The sequence below is a fragment of the Vulpes vulpes genome, chromosome 2, assembly GCF_048418805.1.
Source record: "Vulpes vulpes isolate BD-2025 chromosome 2, VulVul3, whole genome shotgun sequence".
Taxonomy (NCBI): Eukaryota; Metazoa; Chordata; class Mammalia; order Carnivora; family Canidae; genus Vulpes; species Vulpes vulpes.
In genome coordinates, this window is record NC_132781.1 from 110997944 (window position 1) to 111013515 (window position 15572).

Consider the following 15572-nt stretch of genomic DNA (forward strand, 5'->3'; position numbering starts at 1 on the left):
ATGTTAACACCTTCTTTTGAAGTTTTCTTTTTAACATGAAAAACACAATTTATTATAAAAGGTCTCTGCATAAGCTGAAAGTATTCAAAGGCCTAGAATAGGCTGATCTTAAAAGAACTGTAGGCAGAAAAAACTTTATATTCATACTGTGAGCAACTTAGTTTCACTTTGCTGTGAGAATAAATCATAAGAAAAAGTGCAACTTGAAGGATGTGAAGCCTTTGTGAAAAAAATTTACAACATGTGAATCAATCTTTTTGAGGCTCCCTGAAAATCCCTTCCAACTCTCCAGTCAGAAGATCCTTCTGGCTCCTCAGACGTTTTACTAGTCCAATCATAGTTGGTATGCTTGTACCTTCTCTGTTTTATGCATTATTCTTGGTCTTTGCTTTTCAAACTTTCTATGGCTGCACACCATTTGTTCTTTTCTTGTTCTCCAAGACATCTACCAGATGTGGGTGAAGACAGACTCTTTCATCATTGCTGTGTTTTCAGATTTCTTCCTCCTCCAAATCTTAATGCCCAAGAGGTTGAGACTATTGGTTACACTTAGATCTAAGTATTTTTGATGACTTGTACTTATCTATATCTATTAATGCCCATGAGCCATGGATGTTCACCCATCAGCACTGCTCACTTCATGGAACTACTTGCTATAGGGTGAATCTGTTTGTCTGTACGTGTGTTGTTACCCTTTTCTCAAAGTAGTCATGTTGCCCAAGAAGATTGTATGCACTAACTTCCCAGCCTTTCTCTTCTCTTCACCTCCAATTATGGTATTCCTGCTCTTTACTCTTCCTTGGACCACATTGATCATGAATACTTCTTCTCTATGAATCCTGTTTTTAATCTTGCTGGCAAATCTGCATCATCTCCTTTCTTATGTGATTTAAGAGGAATGTAGATATGTTAAATATGAGAATCTATTCCTCAAGCAAAGACTACTATACCCTTAATATACTCTGAGTTTAGAGAACAAATATTTATAAAATTGTATTGTCCTGTATATCTGTTGTTGTGCTATAGATTATACAAATGTATTTTTGGCCTCCTGGTCCAATGCTTTGTGATACTCTCATTTATGTCGGGCATAAGTGAATTTATGCTAAAAATGTATCATATGTCATAAATCTCTCCCCTGCTGGCATGTCATATCTACCCCGTGGTAAAAGGAGGAGTTGCGCATTTTTCAAAATAATTAAATTTTCTGACATTCCAATAAGCAAGCATTTATAAACTATTTTCCTGATTGAATATCCATTTTTCCTGTTGGTTAACCCCATTAACTTCTTGTAATTAGGGACTTCTGTTTTCTAGATGTCTACTTCAGGTGTTATTCTTACAGAACAGAAATGACAAATTCTTACCACAATCTTTCCTCTTGTATCATTATAGATATAATTAATCATGATACTCTTTCATACTAACAAAGACAGGTCTACAATACAATCTTGATGGAACCACTACTCGTTTATCAGAATGGCATGCAAATTAAAATTTATTTGACATCTTTGTCATAGACACTATATTTCTCCAAAAATGCATCTCCTAAAAGTAAAAGTAGTATTTTCATTTGTAGGTAAGTGTGATTTACTTATTGCCATATTAAGAATTTTATTCATTATATCTTTTAAAAGATATGTTTTATATTCTAGGTTTGTAAATAAATTGGAAAGAAAAAAACAATAGTACATGTGCTTTCTGTATTTCTCATAGCCTTTGCTACACTTTATATCAGACTAGTCTGAAGAGATGGGAGTTTTAATTTTTTTAGATTTCCAACAATTAGACTGGGAGTGGGCTACCAGGTCCAATTTTTCTTTATATTCATTTGCACAGAAACAGAAAAAAGAAGAAGTATTGGTGTCTCTTCTCAGTGTTGTCTTTTCCTATTTGTGTTCCTTCTTCCACATATATATTAAAAAAAAACAACTTCAAAACATAATTTGACAATCAGAAATGAGTTTATGGTGACAAATGCTAACAATGAGTCAATTCTTTTTTCCAGAGTAGGCGTATTTGCTTTAGGTTATATAGCTAAGACACTTAAAATACAGGAACATCTGATGGAAAAGGGCTACTGCTGTGTCATCTGGGACATGCTTTTATTTCAGCTTCCAGGAAAAATTATAAGTTAGAGGAGAATAGAGAAATCCTTTAACTTCTGGTTTTCCCTTTTAGTGAGAGCAATCATGGAGAAAATTATGATCATTATCTAGGACACTCATTTAGATAACACAACTGCAAGAAGCAGCTCGTTGGCACGTATTTTGCCTGAGAAAGAAAGGTTCCAGTGGTACCTACCATGTGACACTTTATGCTCTTCTCAAAGAAAAACATAGACAATCAAAACAGATTTTCAAAAGAAATTAAAGCAGTAAGGTCAGACTGTCCAAAGGACTTGGGAGTATTTCTGAGACTTGACATGTACTTGTACTTTTTCCTCTATGTTCTCCAAAAGAGAGGAGTAGGAAAGATTTAATTATGAATAAAATCACCCAATGACCATGATTATGGATATGAGCAACCCAAAAGCACAATTTATTTCCATCTTGTCGGGTTTTAGGCTCTTAGGTTTCCTCCAACTTATTAATACTCGGTGGCATTGGTAACTCAGAAGACATGCACAAATGCTATCTATCTTTGTGAGATCAATCTTGGAAACTCACATCCTGAAAATACTCTTCTAGCTGGGAGTCAGTGGTGGTCTACGTCAGTTACATATTGCTATGTAACAAGTAACCCTAGAGCACAGTGGCTTAAAATACACAGATTTACTTTTTCTTACAATTCTGTGGGTTAGGAAATTGGGTAGGATTCATATTGGCACTAGTTATTCCCCACCTAGTATTAGCTGAGATCACTTACTCAGATACATTCAGATAGAAGCCAAGCAGGGCTGAAAATTCCAACGGTTTGTACTTCTGTATTTCACATGTTCACTAGGTATGTGTTCTATATATATATTTTTTACCTTCTATGCTTCTGCAGTGGTGTAACCCTTATCTACCTTCCAAAAGCAATTTCCTCACTATATTTCAAGCCGCACTAACAATTTCCTCACTTTTCCTGGAGCTTCCACTCACCCCCTTGTTATAAAGGCATTAGCACCTATTTTAGGACTTTGTTATGGCAGCAATCTATTTCTTGTACCAATTATTGTTTTATTTTTAGTTACGTCAATCTGAGTAACAACTTAGAATCCTGGTGGCTTTAAAGAGTACAACAATGATTTATTATTTATTACATATCTTTTGTAAGGAACTCAGGGAGGGCTCAGGTGGTTCTTGAGAACCACTTGACAGTAGGGGTACTTCACCAGCTGCATTTAGATGGTGGTTGCATGAAACCAGAGGGTCCATTAAGGCATTATCTGGTGCCTCAGTGCTTTTCCATGTGTGCTCTCCATCTCTCTACCTCTTTTTTTTTTTCAAGACTTTCTTTTATTTTTTAATTTTTTATAATATATTTATTTTTTATTGGTGTTCAATTTGCCAACATACAGAATAACACCCAGTGCTCATCCCATCAAGTGCCCCCCTCAGTGCCCGTCACCCATTCACCCCCACCCCCCGCCCTCCTCCCCTTCCACCACCCCTAGTTCGTTTCCCAGAGTTAGGAGTCTTTATGTTCTGTCTCCCTTCCTGATATTTCCCACACACTTCTTCTCCCTTCCCTTATATTCCCTTTCACTATTATTTATATTCCCCAAATGAATGAGAACATATAATGTTTGTCCTTTTCCGATTGACTTACTTCACTCAGCATAATACCCTCCAGTTCCATCCACGTTGAAGCAAATGGTGGGCATTTGTCGTTTCTAATGGCTAATATTCCATTGTATACATAAACCACATTTCTCTACTTCTTATCTCATTATTTAATAGCCTAGTTCAAGCTTCTTTCCATCATGGCAGCCTACTTCACCAAACAGTATAAGAACAAAAGCTGCTAAGCTACTTAAAAGCTAGCCACATTATGGCTAGCTTAGAAGCTGGTCATGATTCTAGGCCATGTTCAAAGGAAGGAAGTGGACTTCACATCTTGATAAGAAGAGGGGCAGAAATGTGCATACAGGGCTGAGAGACATTGACCTGGGGATAGTCAGAATCTGTCTACCACATGATCTAATCTGTATTGTAAAAGGCTCTAATTTCAGCACTTTTCAGCTGAGTGATTAATCCTTGTTAATATACCCTATTAAACATTTGAATACTTTTTAGAACCAAAGGAGTGCCCAATATAGCACATTTTCTAGCATCTAAATATTACTATATGTCTGAGTAGTCTATGTGCAGAATTATACTTGCATTAAATATATATTTAATTCCATCAAAGTGTATTACTTGGAAGAATATAATCCTCTTTTCAAATCCCATTTCTTACAAAAGACTGGCTCCTGTGCTTCTGAGTCAGTTCAATTCAAAGCCACGCTTTTCTAGTGTCAGTGATAGCTTTCAACTTTATGTCAGAAATCCTTTTATTCACCTACTGGTCACCAACTCAAATTCTTAAAAGAGTTGCCACTCCTCCTTCAGAATTACAAAGTAACATAAATACTAGACTCTATGGAAGCTTAAAGGTAAAATACCAGATGAGGAATTTGGCAATTAAATTCCAATCTTACCAAAACTACAAATAAGCCTGTTACTCGGGGCCACAAATTCCTTGCCAGCCAGGTTCCACTCTTAAGTCCTAACCTCACACATTGTCAGGGAACATAACTTTCTCTTTGCAGAGACCCTGGTTTTGCTTTTTTCTCAGATTTCCCACCTATAATGACTCTGCAAACTTAAGTCCTGCTACTTATTTTTTTTAATAGATCAATTTCCCCTTCTTTTCTCATCTCTCATGTTTCTCAAGGGTCTCCTACATTTTTCAAAGGAAAAAGCCCATAAGTGAGTTTTTTAAAATAAGAATCACTTATCTCAGAGATAAATTATTACTCTCCCATAGTGGCTGCTTTTAACGTTTGTTTTAAATGGCAAAATTGCCCTTCCCTGTAAAGGTATGCTTGTATGAGGCAGATATAGATTAAAAGTATATACTTTTAGAAGGATTGGAAGTGATTCTCAACTTGAGATGAGGTAGAAGGGAGCATATTAAAAGCACCTTGGATATTCTCAAACTATATATAGCATTATCCTTACCTTGGAGGTTTGGAATAGGAGCAGGATACAGGTCCGAACTGACCACAGATTAAGGAATGCCGTGCAAATGAACCTGTTACCGTTGGATTATTGTTGAGTATTGTCTCTTCTGACTTGGGTATGTTTGGATAGAAATGTTTGAGTTCAGGATGAGCTAAAGAGGAGTTTGTGTATAATTCAAAAGTCAGATGTATGATTTAATTCTTATTACTTATTCAAATATTTATCAATAATTATATTAATTATTAATATTAATTATTTAAATATTCATTAATCATAAGCCTCACAGCACTCCTCTTACAAATAAATTACGTTAGTGTAATTCAGGATGTGCAAATGGGCCAGTATGTATGTCTTTGATGGATGAACTAAGATTTGAACCTAGGTCTCTCTGATTTCAAAGCGCACATTCTTTCCACAACAGCTAGATGGTCTGCTTAAAACATGCGTTCCTGTCCACTGCTCCCAGTAATGAACTAGGGAAGAGGGTGGAGTAGCTCTCTTTTTAGTTTCTAAGACCGGAGAGCCCCCTCTTCAAGGAGCTAGAAGCCTGCTCCTGGAGAGCAGTTTGCAGGGGAGGCTGATGAAGATGGAATTAAGAAGAGAACACATGAGGTCACATCTACTGTGGCAAGTTTCACCTGCTTCCATGGCAATGGGGAAGGTGCCAGAGAATAGAGGGATCAGAAACACTCTTGATTTGAAATCCTGTCTTAAGTCTCAGATGAGAAATAAAACATGAGTTTTGCAATAGGATGCATTCCAGTGAGCAGCTATCATCTAAACAATCAATGTTCCCTTTTCTTCCATCCTTCTTTAAAACTTTCATTGAGATATAATATTGTTGGGGTATTCACCATGTTGTACAACCATGTTGTATAACCATCACCACAACTAACTTTAACATTTTCTTTTGATCTCCCTTAAAAAAACCTATACCTGTTGGGTGCCAATTCCATTTCCTCCCCCAACCCCTCCTCTCATTTAGTAGCAACCAGTAACCTATTCTCTTTATATATTTGCAGATTATATATATTTTATACAAATGGCATCATACAGTATGTCATGGCTTCTTTCACTTAGCACAATGTTTCTGAAGTTTAATCACATTGTAGCATAATTATTTCATGCCTTTTTATCCCTAAATAATATTCCGCTGTATAAAAATTCAATATTCATACACCAGTTGATGGAAATCTGGGTTTCTAGGTTCTGCCTACTGTGAATAATGCTCCTGAGAACATTAATTTGTGGGATTTAAAAAAAAAAGATTATATTTATTTTATTTTACAGAGAGAGCAGGGAGAGGGGCAAAGGGGGAGAGAGTCTTAAGCAGGTTTCTTCCTGAGTGTGGAGCTTGACGTGGGGTTCAATCTCACATCCCCTAGGTCATGACCTGATCCAAAATCAAGAATTAGATGCTTAACCAAGTAAGTCACCCAGGTGCCCCTCATTTACAAGATTTTATATCAACATATGTTTTCTCTTCTTTCCAGTGACTACCTAGGAGGGAAGCTGCTAGGTCCACATTATTGAACAATGTTGCTACAAACATTCATTTTGTAAGCATTTATATAGATATGTTTTCTTTTCTGGAGAGGTATGTACCCAGCAGTGTGATCGCTGAGTCAAATGTTAACTCTACATTGGACTTTCTGAAGAATGACCAAACTGTTTTCCATAGCAGCTGCACCAACTTATATTCCCACCAGCCATGTATGAGAGTTCCAATATCTCCACATCTTTTCTAGTACTTGTAATTGTCCATATTTTTGCTTATATCTATCCCAGTGTGTGTTAACTGGTGCATTTTATATAAAAATTTTAAAAAGTAGTTTTTTTCTGTCAAAATTGAATGAGATCATTGCCAGTGTGGTTAGATTAACTTGCGTAACAACTGCCAAAATAACGGGTTTAAAAAAAAAATGAAGACTTCTTTCTTATGCTCATCTGAGTATGATGTGGGTAGCAGAATGTGAGGGTGAGCAGGAATTTGCCTGCAGTCACTCAAAAGAGCTTCTTCCTATGACTGGTTGTGCCATCCTTTCTGCAAAGAAAGGCATACAGCCAGCATGGAAGGCTGTTTGGGAAGCATTAGACAATAGCCTATAAATGGCATGTATCATCTACCCACATTTCATTTCTCAGAATTTGGTCATCTGTCTTGCATCGCTGCAGGGGAGGTTGGGACATATCATTTTGTTGCATGTCACCACACTCATGTTATATATAAGGACTGAACAGTTGTCCTTAAACATATTTTTACTAATTAGGAATTCTGGTTTCTAATACTGAGTGATAGATATTCATTGTTTGATCTTGGGAAGGTTGTGAAACATTTCCGGTGTTAATTCTTCATCCCTATGTTAGCTCCAGTATTCAAATGATTCACATCCCCAATTTTTTATTGCCTTTTGGTGTAAAAGATATTTGAACAACCACATCTTTGTAATGGAATTTAATGGTCTCTGGAATTATTAAAGAATCTATTACATGTTTTAAAAAACAAAATCTTCTGTGATATGTTTGTTTGTAAAGTTCCCAAAAATCTGGTGTTTAAATTATTATTATAATGGAAAGTAAGATTATGTGCTCACATTTAAAGTTTATTAGGTTATTTCGTACTGAACTGCTGTTTACAATACAGATTGTAGCCTGATTGTGTCCATAAATATATTTACCAAGCTTTTAAACTGGCCTTATTGGCTCCATAAATACTGAAATCTTCCTTGGCATTATAATATCCTGTGGTGTAAATCTTGTATATTCAAATTTTATATGCTTATATATTGTATGGATCATAATATCATTACCAGAACCCTAGGCAGTAACTGTTGGATATAAATTTTGTTCTTTATATAAAGATTCAGATTTCAATTCTTTAAACTTAAGAAGCTTTTTATCTGCAGATAGAAAAATTAAATTCTGTTTTTTTTATATTCAGATGCTGAACACAGTCTCAGAAGTGTATTGCATCTTTGTTCTTTAAAGATATTTTTCATATTTATATTTCTGCTAAAGTGGCCAGCTGTGCATATCATTTTATCATTTGTGTAGATTTGTGTAACTGCCACCACAATCAGGATACATACTTATTCCACTGCTGCAAAGATATCTCTTGTATCATTTATAGCTACACTTAGCCCCCAAAACACACTCCTGCCCTACCTCCTGCCACTTCTTTGCCTGGAAGCCATTAATCCATGTTCCATTTGTATAATTTTGTCATTTTGAGAATGTTATATAAGTGGAATCATCTAGTATGTGACCTTTTGGGAATGGCACTATTTTTACTCAGAACCAGATCCATTTAAGTTGTTGAGTGTATCAAGAGTTAATTCCTTTTTATTGCTGAACAGTATTCCATGGTATGGGTGTACCACAGAGTGTGTAATCATTCTCCTTTAAGAGACATTTTAATTGTTTCCAGTTTTTGCTATTATAAGTAAAGCTGCTAGAGGTAATCTTGTACAGGTTTTTATGTGAACAAAAATTTTTCATTTCCCTGGGATACCCCAGAAGTGAAATTGCTGGGTCATAGAGTAAGACTATGTTTAGCTTCTTCAGAGACTGTCAAACTGTTTTCTAGAGTGGCTGTACCATTTTACACTCTGGTCATCAGTACATGGTGGATCCCATTTCTTTGCATATTTTCTAGCATTTTATATTTTCATTACTTTTAAAATTTTATGCTTTTTGTGTAGTTATAGCTTCTAGTGGTCTTAATTTTTCCTGATTTTATAGGGAAAGAATTCAGTTTAACTTTTTACTATTAAGTTTAGCAATATTTTTCTGGACATGTCTTCCTAGGCAAGGGAAACAAAGGCAAAAATAAAGAATTGGAGATACATCAAACTAAAAAGCTTTTGGACAGAAGGAAATTACCAGAAAAACCAAAAGGCAAACTGCTTAATGGAAGAAGATATTTGCAAATGATGTATCTGACAAGAAGTTAATATCCAAAATATATAAAGAACCCACACAACTCAACATCAAGAAGCAAAATAATCCAATTAGAAGGTGGGCAGAGGACCTGAATAGAGAATTTTCTTTTCCAAAAAAAAAACACACAGATGGCCAAAAAACACATGAAAAGGTGCTGAACATAAGTGATCATCAGGAAAATGCAAATCAAGACCACAATGAGATATCACCTCACACCACTCAGAATGGCTAGTATCAGAAAGACAAAAAAATGTGGAGAAAAGGGAACCTTTGTGCACTGCTGGCGGGAATATAAATTGGTTGAAACTGTGGAAAACAGTTTGTTATCCTCAAAGAACTGAAAGTAGAAATATTATACAATCCAGTAATCCCGCTATGGCATTATTTACCCAAGGAAAACAAAAACACTAATTTGGAGAAATACATGTACCCTTATGTTTATGCAGCATTATTTATAATAGCCAATATATGAAAGCAACCCAAATTTCCATTAATAGATGAATTAATAAAGACATGGTGTACACATGCACACTCACACACTAGATTATCACTGTCATAGAAAAGAATAAACGACAACATAAATGAACCTAGAGGATATTATATACTAAGTGAAATAAGTCCCTCAGAGAAAGACAACTACAGTATTATTTCACTTGTATGTGGAATCTAAAGGAAAAACAAAAAACAAATGAACACACAAACAGTAGTAACAGCAAAAACAGAAATAGCCATATAGAGAAAAAACTATTGAATAAAGGGGAAAGAAGAAAAAATGAGTGGGAAATATCAGAAAGGGAGACAGAACATGAAAGACTCCTAACTCTAGGAAATGAACTAGGGGTGGTGGAAGGGGAGGTGGGCAGGGGGTGGGGGTGACTGGGTGGCGGGCACTGAGGTGGACACTTGACGGGATGAGCACTGGGTGTTATTCTGTATGTTGGCAAATTGAACACCAATAAAAAATAAATTTATAAAAGAAATGGAAATGAGAAAAAAAAAAAAAACAACTATTGGTTGCCATAGAGGAAAGGGGGAGGGAGACAGGTGAAATAGGTGAAGGGAATTAAACGATACAAACTCCTACTTTAAAGTAAGTAAGTCATAAGGATGAAAAGTACAGACAGCACAGGGAATAAAGCCAATAATTGTAATATTGTAATAACTTTGTGTGGTGACAGATGGTAACTACACTTAATTGTGGTGAGCATTTTGTAATGTTTATAAATGTTAAATCACTGTGTGATACATATAAAACTAATGTCAACTATACTTTAAAGTTATTGTATTTTGTAAGTATTCTTTATCAACTTAAGGAGGTTTCCCTCTATTCTTCTCAGTCTTTTTATCCTGAATGTGTGTTGAATTTCATGAAAATATTTTTTCCTGCACCAACTGATGTGATCATGAGATTTTTCTTTTTAAGCTTATTAATATGGTGGGTTATATTGATTGATTTTTGAAGATATTATCTTCCAAAGCCTTGTGTCCCTGAAATACATTCACTTGATCATGATGTATAAATGCTCTTTATATATTTCCAAATTCTACTTGCTAATATTTTTTAGTACTTCCTTCCTTTCTTGTATTTGTCTGGTTTTGGTATGAGGGTAATTTTAGTTTCATAAATGCTTTTGCAAAGTATTTCCTCCTCTTCTGGTTCTTGGAAGAGATTATGTAGAATTGGTGTCCTATGTTCTTTATATGTTTCATAGAATTCTCCACTGAAATCACCAAGGCCTGGAGATATGTTCTTTGGGGAAATTTTTAACTATGAAGTCAATTTCCTTAATAAATTATTAGGTAGGGCATTAAAATTAATCATTTTATATTGGATGAGTTGTGGTACTTTGTATTTTGGGGGGAATGGGTTCATATCATCTAAGCTCTAAAATTTAAGTATATAGAATTGCATGTATTATTCCCTTATCTTTTTTTCTATATACAGGGTCTGAAATATATCTTCTCTTTCATTCCAAGTATTAGTTTTTTGTGTTTTTTTTCTCTTGTCCATTTTGTTAGAGACTTGTCAATTTTATTGATATTTAAAAAAAAAGATTCTTGCTTCATTGTTTTTCTGTATTTTTTGTTTTATGTATCTTTTATTTATGATAGAGTCTTTATTATTTTCATTTTTCTGCTTGTTTTCCATTAATCTTCTTACCTCCACACCCTCAGTTCTTTGATTTGGGAGCTTAGATTATTGATTTGATATTTTTCCTATTTTCTAGTGCAAATATGAATTGGTATAAATTTCCATATAAGCACTGTTTTGGTTTATCCCATAATGATTTTGTTTTAAATTTTTTTAAGATTTTATTTTTATTTATTCATGAGAGAGAGAGAGAAAGAGAGAGATAGAGAGAAAGAGAGAGAGAGAGAGGCAAAGGGAGAAGCAGTCTCCATGCAGGGAGCCCGACATGGGACTTGAGCCTGGGTCTCCAGGATCACGCCCTGGGCTGAAGGCAGGTGCTAAACCACTGAGCCCCCCGGGCTGCCCTTGTTTTTAATTTTTATTTTCATCCAGGTCACTGTACTTTTTTATTTCCATTGAGATTTTATTTGACCAATTATTTAGAAGTGAGATATTTAGTTTGGAAATGATCCTGTTACCTTTTAGTTATTAATTCCTAGTTTGATTTCTTCATGGTCAGAAAGAATATTCTGTATGCTTTCAATTTTTTTAATTGGTTAATATTTGCTTAACGATCCTTATGGTCTACTTTGGTATATGTTCAATGGAAACTTGAATTTGTTTTCTGCTATTGTTTGGATGGAGTATTCTATAACTGTTGACTAGATTCTGGTTGTAACCGATGATGTTGTTAATTTCTTTGATAACCACTGTCTTCTAATTATTCTATGAATTATCGGGAGGGTGGCACTGAAGTCTCCAACTATAATTGTGGATTTGTTTATTTCTTTTTTCACTTCTATCAGTTTTTGCTTTAAAGTACATTGCAACTCTGTTACTGGGTGCATCCACATGGAGGATTGCTGTATCTTCTAGGAGACAGACTCTTTAATCATTACATAATATTCTCCTCTGTCTCTGTCAGAGACATTTTTTGCTATTTTCTCTGATCTCAGGTCTACTTGATCTGATATTAACATAGCTACAGTTGCTTCCTTTTGATTAATGTTTGATGGTTTACTTTTTCTTTACCTTAACCTACATACAACATTGTATTAAAATGTTGTCAACATATAGTTGGTTCATTTTTTTTTACCATTCTGTCCATGTATTTTCATTAGCCCTCCTAGACCACCTATATTAAATATAATTGTTGGTATATTCAGGTTTAAATCTGTTTTCTGTTCACTCTGATTTTTGTTTTTCTCTTTTCTTTTTCCTGAATTCTGGTTGGTTAAACATTAAAAATAATTTTGTGTTGATATATCTGCAGTACTTTCTACTATATCTCCTTGTGCAGTCTTATAATGGTTGTTTTAGATATTATATCATATATTCACAACTTAATACGTCTTCTGGTGTTGATATTTTACCCACTAAAGTGAAGCAAGGAAAACTTACATCCTTTTATCTCCCTTTACCTTTCCCTATATATAATGTAGTTTTTAAAATATTAACTCTAATACTTTGGGAACTACATTTCAAAGTGTTATAATTTGGGGTTCATACATCAATTATAATTTAGAAAACTCAAAAGGAGTAGGAAAATCTACTCTACATGCCACATTTTTGCTATTTCTGTATTTTATCTTTCTTTTTGATGTTCTAAGATTTCTTATCATTTAGTTTTATTTAGAGAATCTCCTTTACCATTCTTTTGGGGTAGATTTCTTGGCAAAAAAAAAAAAAAAAATTTCCTTCATCTGAGAATGTCTTGATTTCCCTTTCACTCCTGAGGATGTTTTCAGTAAGTACAGAATTCTCAGTTGATGGTTCTTCATATTTAGCTCTTGGAAAATGTTGTGGTGCTTCCTTCTGGCCATGATAGCTTCTGATGAAAAGTCTACTGCCGTTGGGATGGTTTTTCCTTGACAGATAAAGCATAATTTCTCTGTCTTCTTTTAAGAGTTTTTTCCTTTCTCTGCAGTTTTCAGAGACTTCACTATAAAATGCTTTGACATGGAATTCTTCGGGTTTGTTCTGCAGGTGGCTTACTCATCTTGTTGAGTTTGGGAAGTTTGAAGTCATTTAAATATTTTTCAGCCTCATTCATTTTATCTTCTCCTTCTGGGATTCCAACAATACAAATCTCTTGCTTAGTCCCATAGGTTCTTAAGTTGTTCTTTCGTTTTTGTTGTTGTTTTGGCCTAATTGATATCTGTTGTTTAGACTGGTAATTTCTATTGTTCTCTTTCAAAGGTCACAGAATCTTTCCTCTTTCCATGGTGCTGTTTTAACCCATCCATTGAGTTATTTTTAAAAAATTATTATAATTTTTCTAAAATTTCACTTGGTTGCTCTTTATAGTCAACATTTTGCTTTTTAATTTCTGGCATTTTGCCTCTTTGCTGAGACTTTCTATTTTTTCCATTTGCCCAGTTGTGTTTATAAATGCTCCCTGAAGTATTTTCATTATGGTTGCTTTAAAAATTGCCAGATTTTTTTTTTCATTTAAGACAGGGAAAATTTTATTCAAATCCAACAGAGAAATGGACAGCTTGGATCTATAACAAGAGATCCAAGATCATGCATTGTATTTTAAAGCATGAGTCAATAATTGTATATGAGAGTATACACTACTACATACAAATTAACTATCAGAGCACAACTTTTCAATGTTCAAAACAGAATAAACTTCCCTATAAAAGCAGTATCTTTGTGATATTATTAACTTTAGTATTCCTCTCCTTCACCCTCTCCTACAACAAAATCCACACCAACCTCCTCATAATCCTTTTCAAGGGCAGCCATGTCCTCATGGGCCTCAGAAAACTCTCCTTCCTCCACGCCCTCACCCACATAAACAAATACCTGTGAAAAAACACATGCTTGGCATTCGTCAAGTCAAACTTGTGGTCCAGGGGAGCCCAGGCCTCGGCAATGGTTGTGGTGTTGCCCTGCATACACCCAGCTTGCTGTACTTTAGCCAGCTCTCTGCCAGGTATACCAGAGTGGGAAGCTAGTAGTTAATGCCCACTTTGAAGCCAGTGGGGGACTAGTCCACAGAATGGATGGTATGCTTGGTCTTGATTGTGGCAATGGCATCACTGATGTCTTTGGAAACCACATGGCCATGCTACAAGAGGCAGCAAACCATGCAATTACCATGGTGAGGGGCATATTTCAGCATTTGGTTGGCTGGCTCAAAGCATGCATTGGTGATCTCTGCTACTGAAAGAGGTTCATTGCAGGGGCATATGTGGCCAGAGGGAAATGGCTGCAGGGATAGGGCACCAGATTGATCTGGAACTCCATCAGATCAACATTCAGGGCTCCATCAAATCTGAGGGAAAGAGTGATAGAGGACACAATCTGACCTATTAATCTATTTAGGTTAATGTAAATTAGGTGTTCATTATTTAGGTTTCTAGGACAGATGTCACAGACAGCCTCACTATCTACCATGAAAGCACAATCAGAGTTCTCCAGGGTTGTCTATGTAGTGGAGGATGGAGTTGTAGAACTCAATTACAGCTGTGGAAACCTGGCAAACTGAGTAAATGGTTAACTCCAGCTTGGACTCTTTGCTATAATCAACAGAAAGATGTTTCTTCAGAAAGGAGGTGAACCCAGAACCAGTTCCCCCTCTAAAGCTCTGGAAAACCAAGAAGCCCTGAGGACCTGTGCACTGGTTGGCCAATTTCTGAATTCAGTCCAAGACAAGATCAATGATCTTATCAATTGTGTAGTGCCCTCGGGCACAGTTATCAGCAGCATCTTCCTTGCCTGTGAAGAGGTGCTCATGATGGAAGAGCTGGTGGAGGTGCTAGTGTGAACTTCATCAAGGACTATGGGTTCTAGGTCTACAAACACTGCCCTGGCATATGCTTGCCACCACCTATCTCACTGAGAAGGTGAAGAAGTCATCTCCTCCCCTCAATGGTCTTGTGACTTGGCATCTGACAATTGGGCTGGATGCCATGGTCTAGGCAACAGAGCTCCTGGTGGGCATTGCCAATCTGGACACCAGCATAGCCAACATGGATCGAAATGCATTCACACATAGTTGCTGCTTTGTGCTGCCAAACAGATGGGGAGGAAGAAGACAGGTTGTTGCTTCTTATAGAGTGACTCTTAGGTGGTCAATGTAAGAGAATCTTTAAACCATGTTGGATAATTCTAGTATCTATGTCCTCTTGGTGTCAGAATCTGTTCGTGGATTTTTCCCACTCAGTTTTAAATCTCCCTTCTTTGCCTTGCTCCTCCTGAGGGGGTAGGGGCAAAAATCCTGACTCAAGTAGTGCTCCTGTAACATTACCCCAGGCAGGAGGGAAAGGCTATCACACTGCCCTTAAGAGGCAGGTGGAGGTCTTATCTCCTGTGTGCTCTCCACTGACAGTACCACA

General features: G+C 35.9%; 1 pseudogene; it reads right to left on the bottom strand.

Moving 5' to 3' along the window:
- Nucleotides 1-13899: 13899 nt before the first annotated feature.
- Nucleotides 13900-15230, bottom strand: LOC112907518 (tubulin alpha-1A chain-like; annotated as a pseudogene).
- Nucleotides 15231-15572: the final 342 nt, after the last annotated feature.